Source organism: Mus caroli, unplaced genomic scaffold, assembly GCF_978045245.1.
Source record: "Mus caroli unplaced genomic scaffold, Mus_caroli_1 scaffold_17, whole genome shotgun sequence".
In the NCBI taxonomy this organism is placed as follows: Eukaryota; Metazoa; Chordata; class Mammalia; order Rodentia; family Muridae; genus Mus; species Mus caroli.
The window spans coordinates 44,012,544-44,026,475 of record NW_028227272.1 but is presented as its reverse complement, the minus strand read 5'-3'; the positions used below and the strand labels follow the sequence as shown (position 1 = coordinate 44,026,475).

The following is a 13,932-nucleotide window of genomic DNA, read 5'->3' as shown; positions in this document are numbered from 1 at the left end:
TCTCTTGAAAGACTTCTTTCACTTTAAATAATCACAAATGAGAAAACAGGGAGGTGGGATAAAGTGACTCACATAAAACGGCAATTTTAAATTCAATTACAGAGTATACTTGTGCTAAAACAAAACTTTGTATAGTAACAAATATTTGTTCTTCAAAATGAAATGCATTTTCATCATTTTTATTACCTTTAATATTAATAGGGTATTTTGGTCAACAATCCGATAGATTATTTTTCTGTCTGCCTATATTGATTTTTCTATTGGCACTTTGAATTACACAATTTTTCCCCATATTGTCAGGGTGGAAGTCTATGCTCGGGGTCTCATGGAGCTGAAATCCAGGAACCATGTGGGTTTGCCATCTGGGGCTCAGAGTCCCCTTCCGAGCTCACCAGTTGTTGGCAGGATCCATTTCCTAGCCATTTTAGGCTTGAGGGTCCATTTCCTGTTCACCGCTTACTAGGGTCACTTTTGGTTCTTGGAGGCACCCCACAGTTCTTTTCTCTGTGACCTTCAAAGGTTATTTGCTGTGTGGGCATTTGCTTTCTAGCAAATGAATCAGCCAGAGTCTTTCTGACTTTCTCTTCTAACCAGCTAGATGAAATGCTCTGCCTTTAAATAATTCATGTGATTAAATTGTGCCTGTCTGGATAGCCTACATTTCTTTTGTCTCTTTAAAACAGCTTTATTGTATAATTGATATACAAAGAAGTGCGCATATTTTATATGCACAATTTGATGATTTTGAACTTCTGGGGAAAGCCCTATCCTGATTGTGGTACTGAATATCTCTCTTTTCATAGGTATGCTCTAAATATTGCATAACCCACTCACTGCAGAGAAATTATTTTCACAGTACCTGGGATATGCACAGAGCATTGGACCAATGCAGATATATGAATTCTGCCTACCATGTAACATAAAGAGCTATTTGATCTATGGGATATCTGTATGCCCCCAGTTGCACTACAGGAGTGAAACCCACATCCCCTGCTTTCACTCCTTTTTATCATCCCATCTTTCCTTCATGACAACATGAATGTCTTTAAGGCCATAAGAGACTCAAGATAATAGCACAGTCAGGGTTAGCTCATTTCAAGACAGAGAAGTTCAGATTTCTGTGAAAAAGAAAACACTGTGGGAGGAATTCTCTGTAGATATCAGTCAGACAGCCTCCTCCTTTCTTTGTGACACCCACATCACTTTTCTTTGGGACAAGAATTTGTTAAAAAGAAAGAAAGGTCTATTTTGGGTATTATCAAATTGTGTTGGCTCTAAAAGATCAAAATCATGTTTCCTAAAATAATCACTTCTCTCCAAGAAAAAATACTCTACAGTACAAATCTAGATAATAACAGTCATACTGTGGTGTGGAATCATAGAATTGAAGAAACTGAGATGAACTTTGTGTTGAGAATAAAGCAGGGTTATAATCTGATATAATAGTAAGAGACTTTGTGGATGGCTACTGTCAGTGATCTTAGATATAGATTCTTTCGTGTTGTATTCCTGTGTCTACCTGTGCTTTCCAGTTAGACAGAAGTCAGATGGCTTCCTCTTCCTTGTGAACCTTAGCATTGGGTAGGATATGAGCCTCTGCAGTCATTAACAGTCTTTATTTTCTCCTTTATCTTGAAAGAGAAACTAGTAAGAACGAAATGATAAAACTATGCTATAAAGGTATGTGTTGTGGATTTTCACCACATTTTATGAAGCAAATCCTTTCACCGATGGAGATAAATGTGGTTCATAGGAAATTAAGCATCAACGGGATTATCCGACTCTGTGTATTATTAAGGTCCACATTCACATTGCTATGATAGGCAACTATGAGTTCAAACCCTATTAGAAAAATGTTTAGAAGATTCCAAGTGTCAAGCAAAGTAGATGTTATTGAGCCACTGGTCAATAGTTATTATATTCTCATTCTGTCTGCTCTCTAAAATAATATGATTATTATCCCTTCTAGAAAAAAATCATCACTTATTTCACTGGTAAACACATTATGCTATTCAAAACACAACTATTTACTGACCTTCCATATCACACATTTTTATAATGACTCCACAGACTATCTGGAATATTGTTAGCAAAGCTGTACTGCAAATGGCCAAGGATTCAATAATGCTTACAAAGCACTTTAGAATATCATCAGATTTGAATTCACAGACGTGAAAAGAAAATTTCCCTGTTTTCAACCTTCAACTTTTTTTGTCATTCAATGTTTGTTATTTTGATATGAAAGTAAATCATGCCATTCCAAATAATTATCAATTCTATTATGTAAGAATAACATGGACTAGAAATTTTGATTAGATTTGCAAATAAATTAAAAAAGTACTTTGCAACAAAATTGTCTGAATGATCTTTTGAAATGTGTAGAAACATCTTTTAGGCACACACAATTAAATATTTCTGAGGAAAACTTTAAATAACAAACATGGGGAAGAAAAACAAGATATGCAGATTTTTTGATATGCAGATATTCTTAATCAAACTTTTAAAAGAATAGGTTTGACAGAATTTCATTTCATTTTCTGCTGTTGTAATAAAACACTCTTACAAAAACAAGAGAAAGAGAGAATTTATTTCTGCTCACAGTTCAAGAATACAGTGCATCATGCCAAGAAAATCCAGGTATCAAGACCTTAAAGCATCAGGTCACATTATGTCCACAATCAAAAGAGTGTATACTGTGCTCAGCTCACTTTGTCCTTTTGTACAGTCTAGGATCTCAGCCCACAGTATAGTTCCATCAATGGCAAATGAGTCTTCCCACCACAGTTAATTTAACCAAGATTATCCCTCAAAAGCACACTCAGAAGTCACTCTCTGTCTTTGACAATCACAAGGTTCTATTTTCTTTGATTATGTTCATTGACATCTGTATGAACACACTGTCATATTACATACCATTGTTATAACTGTGTGTTTGACAATATAGCTGTTTTCATTTGTAAAACTTAAACAAACTGTATGTTTTTAATGAGGATATTATTCCATGTTTTAATAATACTAAAGGGCAAGTTTTTTTGGTAGCACTATTTTTCCGAAATAATTCTAAAGCACAGCTTGTTTCCCAGAAAAATTTAGGAATTACTTTAATATATGAAACCTACTCAGGACACTATAAAACTGTTTATATAAGGCAGACAAAAATATAGGGAAACAGAAAATATGTATGTGCATACATGTGCATGTCAGAAACACAATAATAGGGTTTATACTAAATTAAGAAGACATAAATTTATGTGTCATAATGAGATACGTAATATCTCTTGTGCCACCTGTTCTAAATGTCTGGGGGAAAATGGAAATTGTTAGTGAGCCTGCAGAGAAGATTAGAGAAGACAGCTGAAAAAAAAATTAGCAAAGGGAGACAGTGCTGAGGACTGAGAAAGGACTTCAATTGTGACTTTGATTCCAACACGGCAGTTGCACAGGAAGAGACAGGGACTTTATTTTTAGCTCTGCTGCAGACATAGCCAGGGGCTCCTGGAAAATTCACACATGCACTTTATGACATTCCAGTAAGCTTTGTACATTTGACCTGAGAGTTTATAATCACCTGTGGTCGGTGGCAGCTGAAACGAGGGTACAGTAGACAAGGTGATTTCCCTTTGCCTTTCATCCTTTAGGAGACACCAAACTTAAAACAAAACAATCTGCTAATAAAAAAAAATGAAATATTAACCAAGTTCAACTTAAGCAGGTTATCTTGTGAATAATCTCTGTGGGTCCCAGTCCTCACTGTGCTCTGTAACACCACCCATCTGTCTCAGAGCTTTTGGAAACAAGAAAAATGTGCTCCAAGGCTTAAGGCAAGGAGTAGAGTAAGCTGACACAGTTGGTCGCCCTGATGCTTAGAGATAACTTGCATGTACCCAGAGAACACTATCACTGAAACCAGGGTGCAGAAGACTTATTTTTATAATCAATCACTTATACCATATATTTATATTTATAAATAATCTTACCTTTCAAGTAAACAGTAACTGCTCAGTATGAACAGATATTATGTGTATAGAAAATCACAGCAAGGATTTGTCTTCTGTTCTCCTACATGAAACATAATTCATTTTCTCCATGAAGCCTCCCACAAGAAAGCATAGATTTGTACAAAGGTAAATTATTCTTGTTAGTCATGTTTTCCATAACATTCCCAGATTCCTTCAAAATAGTACCTCATACCTACTTAAAACACAAGAAATGTATCCTTGATAAAACACTGTCAAGAAGGAAGAATAAATGGGTGAGGGGATCAAAAGATGAGAAGACATGAATAAATGAATAAATAAATACACAGTTGACACCACTTAATATTACATGTTGAGAAAAAAGAATATTGTTTTTATAAACTTAAAGATTAATGTTAGGACTTCTTATTTGAGCAAGAAGAGAATAGACTCATTTGTTGCTAACTTTATCTTATTCCACTAACACTATTGAGCAAATTGTATTAGTGAAACATAATAAGATTAAGCAAAGCTGGAAAATAGTAGACTAACAAGCAATCACAGGAGCAGAAGAGTAAAATGGAAATTAGTTCTTTAATTTATATTATATATATATATATATATAAAATATGTGTTCACTAAGTAACATCAGACATGCTTAAAATAAACAACAAAAAGATGGACCATTTCCAGAAGTAAAGATATAAAGTAAGGTGCATATATACATATACTTCATACACACACACACACACACACACACACACACACACACATATATATATATATATAAAACAACCAGAAGTAAATTTCAACTTCTACGCAATGAAATTATGAGAAAAAAGCACAGCTGGGCCTTTCAACTCCTCCTTACCTGATGGATGCTTGTGGGGCTAAACAGAAAGTGGAACTCACATGCATGCACAGAAACAAAGAGGTGAATGAGAAAGCCTGAGGTGCCTGTGGCTGGCAATTCTGATTTCCACAGCACAAGCAATACAGCAGAGTGTGGTAAACTAAGATCTCACCTCTCTGAGGGTTTTACACTAAGTGACTCCCTGCCCCAAAGAGATCAGCAAAGACTCTGTATCTCACCATCCAGCATTGCAAATACCCAGAAGAAACAGCTCTTACAATGGAAAGTAAAAGGTTCTTGGTTTTGTTTGGGGAGGAGGTTGGTTGTTTGGTTGTTGGTTGGGTGGTTTGATTTGTTTGGTTTGTTATTGTTGTTTTGATGAAACACAGCAGCAAGACACCCACACAGAGAAAAGAAATTGGAAAGATCTGGCAAGGATTATAAAGTACCTAATGGAGAAATGGTTCACCGAGTAACTTCAGTCATGGTTAAAACAAACAGAAAAAGATGGACACTCTCCAGAAGTAAATATATAAAATAATGCACATATTTAATTTAGAATTTAAAATAAAATAATTAAAGAGTTTGATGAAGTGCTTGGCTATACAAATAAAACACTGCAAGAAAGAACCCATAACCTCTGATACAGCATGGAAGAAATTACACCATCTGAACATTTCAGCGATAATAGACCTAAACATGCATAGACTAGGGTCTTGGGATTCTAATGGACCATAATAGAAGACTCTTGTCATCTGAGTTCTAGGAGGAGGGAGAAAAAGCTTGCAGCTTTAAAAACATTAAGGAAACAATGGTTGAAGGACTGAAACTTTTGCAAAAAAAACCGCTATAAACATATATTTCAAAAGCCTTGTTAGGAAGACCCCAAGAGCATACATGTGAGATTCAACATAAAAGAACTTTGAAAACTAACAACAAATAAAATACCTCCAAAGTTACCAGAAACAGTGTTCTTCTCTATAGAGAAGCACTTTAAAACTACAGAAAGTTGCTGTAAAGTTATGGTTTTACATCAACTCTCAATTCTATATACAGAAAAAGAACATTTCTGGAGACATTCTTCATGTAGGAAAATTAAAAACATTTCATTCATTTGGGTTCTGGAAAACAAAAGAGTCTAGAGAAATCTCTAGAGAAAGTACCCAAGGAGCTAAAGGGGTCTGTAACCCTATAGGTGGAACAACAATATGAACTAACCAGTAGCCCCGGAGCTCATGTCTCAAGCTGCATATGTAGCAGAAGATGGCCTTGTCGGCCATCATTGGGAGGAGAGGTCCCTTGGTCTTGCAAACTTTATATGCCTCAGTACAGGGGAACGCCAGGGCCAAGAAGTGGGAGTGGGTGGTAGGGGAGTGAGGGGGGTATGGGGGACTTTTGGGATAGCATTTGAAATGTAAATGAAGAAAATACCTAAGTTTTAAAAAAGAAATAAAACATAAAGACATGAATCTTAGAAATCAGAGAGGAAGAAACAAATATGGAATGAGCAGAAATAGAAGATATTTAGGATACTATGTTCTCCATCTTGAGTGTTCTAATTCATGTTAGGTGCATACAACCAAAATTACAGCATTCTTGGACATGGTTTCTAATATGCATGGATGGAATACTGAAGACAGGGGTTATTCAGGCTAGACATAGAGTTTATTTGCCTTGCAATCATTAGATCCTTGAGTTAATTCCCCAGAACACATCGTAAAATCTGGTATGGTAGTGTACTCTTGTAATTCCTGTACCAGGGAGGTAGATCAGGTGGGTCTGTCAGGCTCTCTGCCTTAGTCAGCCTACCGTATTTGGTGAATTAATGTAACTGAGAGACACTCAAACAGAGTAAAAGGTGGATCATTCCTGAGAAATGATACCTAATTGTGTGCTCTTCATATGCACACGCACAAGAACAAATGCACATGCAAATTAATGTACCTCCACTCTCTCTCTCAGTCTCTCTCTCTCTCCCTCTCTCTCTCTCTCTCTCTCTCTCTCTCTCTCTCTCTCTCTCTCTCTCTCTCTCTGTCTCTCTCTCTCATATACAAACACACACACACACACACATAACTTCTAAATGGTGAAACGTCTTCAATATTTGATCTAGTAAGGTTGCAGAAAAATATATTTTCAGTATGAAAATGAAAATGAAACCCACAATAAGGTGTAAGTCCATGTTAGAACAACCAACACATACAAAGATGGTAAAAACTAACCATGGTAAGAACAGAGACAACCTGTACCTCCTGGACACTGTAAAAATAGCATAAACCCTCTCACAAATGTTGGACAAATATTTGAATACTGAAGAAATATATAAGTTTGTAATTGTACTACTGAGACGGTATCTCCAAGAAGTTAGAAATGTCAGCACAGGGCTGGAGAGATGGATCAGCCATTAAAGGCTCATATCCAAAAATATAAGAAATGTCAGCACAGTGGATGTTCACAGAACAGTGGCTTCCATTCATTCCATGCCCAGACCTGGATAATTACATATGTAATCTACTCTTTCGCAAATGTAGATCAAGTGCATTATAGGAAAAATAAAACTCTTAAACAATTTGGTTTAGGCACAATAAATGTGTGAAGAGCTGGGTTAAGTTACTGAGGAAAACAAAACAAATAGAAATCTTGTCAAAGGTCAAAGTCTATATACTGAACCATGTGACCATAAACTTTCTACATCAGAAAAGAAACTTTTTAACACACACTGGCCCTCCACATCACTGCAACACACTGACCCCTTCACGTCACAACTGAAAATTAGAAATTTCTTCTCATGAATCTTAAAAAAATAAAGGTTCTCTCATCTCTCAATACCCTATACACTCACACAAGAAAAATGAGTCTCCTTCATCAATAGACACAAGTTATTTGGGGTGATTTTTGGTTTAGACAGGACAATGATAAAAGTTTCTAAAACACGCAAGATGGCTAAAAGCCTGGATCTATGATAGCATTGCTAAGTTACTGGATTAACCAGATATTCAGTTGAGCTACTTTAAGAGTTTATGTTCCATGAAACTTGGCAAATTCTTTTAAATTACAAATTTCCTTAAACATTTTATTGCAGAAAACATAAAACTCAACTCAAAAACACATAATCCATATATTAAGGACTGACAGGTAAATATGAAGAGCTCTATAAAGACGAGGGAGATTCAGGGTACTAATGGTGCAGAAGTTAAAGGTGCTTGCCACACAATTTAACCTGAGTTCTATCTCTTCCTCCTACTAAGGGGAAAAAAACTCAACTCCAACACTGTCTTCTGATCAACCCCCCTGCCCCCCCCACACACACAACACAAACAGACACACACACACACTGTGGCATGTATATTCACATGCTGTGTTTACCATAGTAGTAGAATAGTCCCTGAAAACATGAATATTGTACAAGAGAAAGGACCTAGGTAACTAGATAATCAAGAGAAGTGTAGCAAAGGGAATTTTGAACAGTTCAAAAGACTATTTGCTGAATGAAAACTGGCTTAAAGACAAGAATCTAACAGCAAAAAAGACAATGCAGATTAACTGAAACACAATAACACAATATTCATGAGCATTATATAGAAAATGATGAGCTGCTTAAAACTATGATTATATTTTAAGCCATCCAGAAAAATGGTCATTGTGCACTTTATAAAAATTAATTATGGCAAATAAGAGAGCTAGTTGCTATCAATTAATGTGATTAATGTTTGTATACTCGAAATAATATAAAAACTGTCAATCAACAAAATATTCTCTTTTTTTCATTTTAAGATGAGGAAAAAAATAAATCTGTCGTTTTATTTAACATTCATTCTGAAGTTACAGTTTTATCAATACAATCTGCTTCTAAAGAAATCTTAGTATAATCCTAAAAGCATGCATTTATATACAGTAAGATCTACATTCCTTAATAAATTACATACATGATATATATTAAGCAAAAAAGAATACCAGTTTGAGAATTCAGGACATTTATTTTTCTGCATGGGAATTTACTGTGCAACACACAGCAATTATGTTCACTATGTAGTGAGACACTAAATAAGCACACTCAAAGTGTCTAAAACAGACTTTGTTTTTAGGCAACAAAATATTTTATGTCCTTAACATCTCCCTCACCTAGCACCAGATGCAAGGACTTAACAGTAAACATGGACAGTGTCATGCTTAAAACCTAAAGCATGCATTGAGTCAGATTTATACATTCTGATCTACACTACTATATATGCAATATATACTTCTTACAGATACTTTATACATTAAGTTACCCTGCAGCATTCTGGAACTTTAATATCTTTGAATGGTTTATGAGACAAGTTTTGAGGTTCATCTGCAGGCTGGCTTGGGTCAGGTGAGAAATGGCAGCAATCTGAGGTTTATACTAAAGGAAAATGGTGTGTGTTTCTATCAACCATGTAAAGATACCTATGTACATGGATGACACAGACCTGTGCAGCTGGAGCCACCAGTGCAAATGCATGCATTGAAGTACTTAGTTTTTCCATGGTCAGGTATAATTATGCAATCATTTTTCTCAAGCACTGAAGATTTAAGACTTAATCAAATGAAAAGCTTGAACTTTAAGTATGAGATATTTATATCGTTAATTTCCAACTTTTAATGAGGATTCACCATTATAGGCTTAGATATCTCACTGAAATGTTTTAACAGTATATTTTCTCATTGTACAGAGACTGATTGGTAATTATACCTGGACAAGTGATAAATAGCATACTTGATATTCTTGCGGGAACTGTAATGAAATAGTAAAATACTTCATTATTGCTTCATTGGACTGAAAAACCTAAGAGGCAACAGCAGTGCTCGATGGTGAAAACTGAACATGAGGGCAGCGGTGTGCCCCTAAGTGTCCTCTGTGCACTGCGAACTAAGCGTTCTCCACACTATCCATGCCGTTGGCATCCACGTGGATATCAGGCTCCACACAGAAAGAAGAAGGGATGAAGTGGCTAACAGTGGGACACAAACAGTTCTTAAGCTCCAGCAATTCTCGCTTCAGGCGCTCCAATTGCTCCACTTGGAATATATTTGGCTGTTCAGGCATCCAATCATATATCCTATCATATATTAGACCATTTACTCCAAATTCCTTCAGTTTCCTTCTGTTTTCAGGATCATTGGTATCATCACCCCAGCAGAATATGACCAATCCCTTAGCTTTTGCCTCTTGGACATAGGATGGGTTTCTAAGGAGGTCTTCAGTATGGGCATTTATCCCCAAAATATTTTCAAACTGTGCAAAACTCATTGCAATGGGTGTTGTCCGAGATCTGAGGTCCATGAGTTCGGGGTAAATATCAGACTTTCCTTGGGTCAAAAATAATATGGGATATTTGTTCTGCTTCTGCCGAACCATTGTACAAATATCTGCATCAAAAGAAGAAAACACTATTCTCCTCTTCCCAGAATTTTCTAAAACAGTTTTTAAAATTATATACAAAAACACATTCATATCAAAATATGTCGATAAGTTGCCATCCCATACTCCATCCCTGTGTTGGCAAATCCATTTTATTTCTATATTAAATCCTACATTTTCTGGCAATGATTCTAAAACCATCTTAAGAGAAGGAAATGGCTGATTTTCAGAAAAGAAATTTTCCTCCTCAGACAAAGATTGTTTCCGTTCTTTGGTTTTTAACGCAGTCACATGAGAAAGCTTCAATAACTGGAGTTGGTCAAATGTTAATTCTTTTACTGGGATTTCAAACAATTCAACTGGATCAGCTTCATATTTCCTCTTCAGGGTCAGACAGCAGGTGAGGTCATGATACACCACGGGCACAAAGTCCTTTGCAAGGTGGACATCAAATTCTACAAATGCTGCGCCATGACTGGCAGCATTTCTTAAAGAAGCGATAGTATTTTCCTGTACTTTAGCTAGCTTGGCAGTCATTGTTGAGTTCCCTGCACCACGATGTCCAACGTCCAATGGTATTCTTGGTTTCCAATACTTGGAAAATGAAGACTGCATAGAACAACTATATCCAGGTAATGGCTTGATGATGATAAAATCAACTCTGACTTTGCCTATAGTTTTTCTGGAATTTCTGCTCATGATGGGAAGAGTAAGGATCCCAGCGCTTCTTCCACTCTCAGCAATGGTAGAAGACAGGAGGCATGCTGTGCCCACGTGTCCAGGAAGAACATCACCCTGAACTACATGCTCACTGAGATCTTCCTCAAAAAAGTCAAAGATGAGTTCCAGATTATCTGGTTCCATTGTTTGTATGCTGTACTCTGTCCAACGATCAGGCTGTAAGCCATACCCACATTCTGGCTGTGAGTGCCTGCACTTGAACTCATTGTCACTTATTAAGGATATCTCCAGGCTGTTGGACATTTTGTGAAGAACAGTGGGAGATGCCTTATCATCATCATCATCATCATCATCTTCCTCCAGACCCTCTAGTGTGAGCTTTACCCTAAATCTCGATTTTTTGAACTTTTTCTTGCTAATTGAGACAGGAGGTTTCTCAGAAAAATGCAGACGCAATCTTATTTCAGTCTGACATGTAAGCCATCCAGAATCCAGTGTTTCAACACCATTGTGGATGCCAAACTGTCCATCGTCAATAATGATTTCACTTTCTAAAGGGGTTATTGATCGTGGTTGTAGATGAGTCTCCCACTTGTGAACTATGACTTGACATGGACCACCGATAGTCTTTGGTTCTAAAAAGCAGCCTCTGAAGTAGCGGTACTTCACTGACACTCCTCTATTGAGAGCAATCACTGCTTTCCACAACACACTGGTAAAAGAGTTCCTCTTATTTCAAAAGTGACCTGAGAAGGTGTCATTCTGATGGAATTATTTTAGGATTTCTGCCACTCCGGGCCGCGCTGAGAGCCTGGGCCGCCGCCAACGGAGCCGAGCATCAGCGCCTCGCCAGCGCTCCCTTAGGTGGCCGGAGGAAGCAAGGAGCCCAGTTACAGCCGCCTCTCCAACAAAATATTCTTATTTAATCGTGTTAAGGAACAAGGACGGACATGGGAAGAAACAAATAGTTGGCTCTGTTCTCTTCAGTGCAGCACAGAGTTTATGATGGATTTTATTTGTGGAATGCAACAGAACATGGATAATGGTAATAGTGTTGCTATTTTGTACATTTCCTACAAAGAAAGGTATGTGAATAATTTTGGGTTCTTGAATGGCCAGACAAATATCTGTGCTAAGGCTCTTGAATTTGTCATTCAGAAACCTCAAACCCCAAAGATTCTCTTAAGAACATTTCTCATTTCCCCCATGCAAAAAACTTTCAGTGAATCATTCCTTGTATCATTTGTTCACTTTCCCTCCCAAAATTTTATACTCTTTTCCCAAAGGTCTTATATTTTTCCTAGAATTTGCCATGATTCATCCAATGGAAAGTACATTATATTCACATATTTGTTGTCTTTACAATCCCTACTCCACACGGAGTATGTTTATGTATTATTTATGGCTAACTCTTAAATTAAACACTGTCTGACATACAAAAGGTTTTCGTGAAATATCTAGTGAGGAACAAGTACACGTTGAAGATTATCTCTGAGGAGCCAGAAGAGAGTTTGAGCAGGTAGGAGGAATAGATCCTTATTGATTTTGCCATTATAAGCCTTGTTATTCTAGAATATACAAAAGAAGAGTCACTCATTGTGAATAAAAATGCACTGTGTGTGAGAGAGAGGGGGATAAGAGGGTGAGAGAGAGAGAGAGAGAGAGAGAGAGAGAGAGAGAGAGAGAGAGAAGAGCATTGCATGTTCACAAATGGACATCAGAGGACATTTGCAGAAATTGGTTCTCTCTTTCCACTATGTGAATCCTAGGAACCAAACTCCGTTTTTCAGATTTAGCAGCAAATGACTTTACCTATTGAAGCATCTCACTCTCTCTCAAAGTCCATTTTTATTTAGACGTAATATGACAAATAAAAAAATCTGAAATAATATTGAGTCTAAACTATATTTGGATGGTCTCCTAGAGAGTTGAAGTCATATGCGTTTATTTTGGTGCCTGGATTAATCCTAAGTACTAAGAACTAAGTACTCCTCAGTATGAAGATATTCAGAAGGTAAGGTACTGAGTCAACAATGTTAAGTACTCCTCAGTATGAAGATGTTCAGAAGGTAAGGTACTGACTGAGTCAACAACGTTAGTATTATAGACCTTGCAGAAGAGTTACTGTCCAGAGCATTTTAAAGATGGATCTAAAAAAAAAAACAATGATTGAGACAATACTGGAAGTTATTTTTAAATGGTATAAGAATCAGCCTGAGAACTGATTTTTTTCTATAACATAAGCAATATTCAGAAAACAGGAATTAACAAAACATGAAATGAACTATAACACAACTGCTCAAAATTACTCTTAATGTATGTATGATAATTTTTCTACTTGTGTTCCTATAAGTAAATACTTGTGTGAGTGAGTGTGTGTGTGTGTGTGTGTGTGTGTGTGTGTGTGTATGCACATACATGCACACATATGTGAATGTGCTGGTGTTTTTGTTTTGATTTTTTATAAACTCCTCATTTTCAAATGGGAAGTTGTAATTGTAACTTTCAAAGAGTGGGAATGTAAAGCTTTCTTTATGTTTTCTTACAAATTGTTTACATTTGGACTCTGGTAACCTCTTAGCCACCACTGACTGAATGAAGGTTGGCACTCTTGACCTTGAGGTTAAAGTTTTCTGTTACTAACCCTCCAAGACAGTTTGTCCCCAGAGAAAAAATTTTTTGGCTATGTGTTTTGTTTAAGAACCTTCTCACAATAACCCACTGTGAATCTATCAAACTGAAGAAGGTGAAAGCTGAACCTTGGGAAACCCTATCATATTCTGTGAGATGCCCCTTGAACTGTGATATTCCTGTAGAAATTTCATGCTTAATGTGAACAGCCCTCAATGTTCCAGCAATTTTTTTCTCTGCTGTTGACAAAAAGGAACATTTAAATTAGTAGACTTTGTGAAATCATTATGAGTCATACAAACACATACAGAACCCTTTAAAATATATATCTTCCCAATAACGCTCCATCATTATATGTGATTGAAAATCTATATTTTTGCATTTACCTCTTTTATTCTTTCTCACATATTCCATGCACAGTACCCAGT

General features: G+C 36.5%; 1 pseudogene; it reads right to left on the bottom strand.

Annotated features, from left to right (window-relative positions):
• Window positions 1–9,306: 9,306 nt before the first annotated feature.
• On the bottom strand, window positions 9,307–11,690 carry LOC147000649 (glycerophosphocholine phosphodiesterase GPCPD1 pseudogene; annotated as a pseudogene).
• Window positions 11,691–13,932: the final 2,242 nt, after the last annotated feature.